Consider the following 1,421-nt stretch of genomic DNA (forward strand, 5'->3'; position numbering starts at 1 on the left):
GACATCAACGCAACTGAATGCCACACCTTCAACAAACATGTTGACAACTTCCACTAGGTTCAAAGTATCTGTTAGAATATTGTGAATGGGTTTGTTTGTTTGTAGTTATGCATAAAGCTACACATTGGGCTATCTGTGCTCTGCTCACCACGGGTATCGAAACCCGGTTTCTAGCGTTGTGAGTCCACAGACATACCGCTGTGCCACTGGGGGGGCATTATGAATGGGAAGAAACATCTGGTGATTCAGACTAGCCTGACTCATGGTCGCAAGGAGGTAAATGTAATTACTCTTAAAACACTGAAATATAATTAGCTGTTGTATTTGTGGCAACTATCACTAGTATCAACTTAGTCAACACTCTGACATCTGAGTAAAGCTGTTGTTCAGCCTAAGACAGATTTTTTAATGAAGTCAATTACATCCATAAGTCGCAAGCTGACTGTTAAAAAAATGAATCTTTTCTTCTCGGATGCTAGAAAGAACATGATTTGTAAGTACGAAACTTTATTCCCAAAGTAACTTCACTCTATAGATGGCTAATAAGAAAATTAACACAGGAATGTGGAATTATCTTTGTTCCACGTGACATTTGTAAAGCATTTCTCTATACACAAGGTAAAATATAGTGAAATACAACTTTTCCATAAAACAGCTTGACCGAATCTGCTACAGAAGATAGTACCTTACACATAATTGATCACATGACCTCAACCAGAATTAAGACGACCCAGATCATATCTTAGAAAGGTCAAAATTTTTGCAGGTATGATATATACTCTTTAGTAAAGTAATGTTACATCTCTGTTCGTTTGTTAATTTCCCGTATAATTTATTCCCGATGAAACTTTAACGATACAAATCCTTTCATAATTAAAACTAGTTTATTATTTCTCGATACAACATTATAATACACAGAATTTCCACAGTCAGTTTAACTTAACCACACGCTTTAATTCACAACGATTCACAAATTTTACTTACGATCACTACCGCTCACTTGACTCGATTATCTGTCTCTATATCTCTCTGTCTGCAATTATCTATACCGTCACTTCTTCTCTCCACTTTATTTGCCGGGCTTATATATTAAAATAAAGGGCGCCTAGAAAACGCTCGGGCCTTCATGATCCTTTTAAAACAGGGATCACCAACCTTTTTTCACAGCGTGCCAAATAATAAGGAAAAATACTTGGAAGTTCAAGTATCTCTCAGTAGAGGGAGAAAAAAAAACAATAAGGAAAAATACTTGGAAGTTCAGTTATCTCTCAGTAGATGGAGAAACAAACAATAAGGAAAAAATACTTGGAAGTTCAGTTATCTCTCAGTAGATGGAGAAACAAATAAGGAAAAATACTTGGAAGTTCAGTTATCTCTCAATAGATGGAGAAGAAATACTTGGAAGTTCAGTTATCTCTCAA

The sequence above is a fragment of the Limulus polyphemus genome, unplaced genomic scaffold (assembly GCF_000517525.1).
Source record: "Limulus polyphemus unplaced genomic scaffold, Limulus_polyphemus-2.1.2 Scaffold1162, whole genome shotgun sequence".
In the NCBI taxonomy this organism is placed as follows: Eukaryota; Metazoa; Arthropoda; class Merostomata; order Xiphosura; family Limulidae; genus Limulus; species Limulus polyphemus.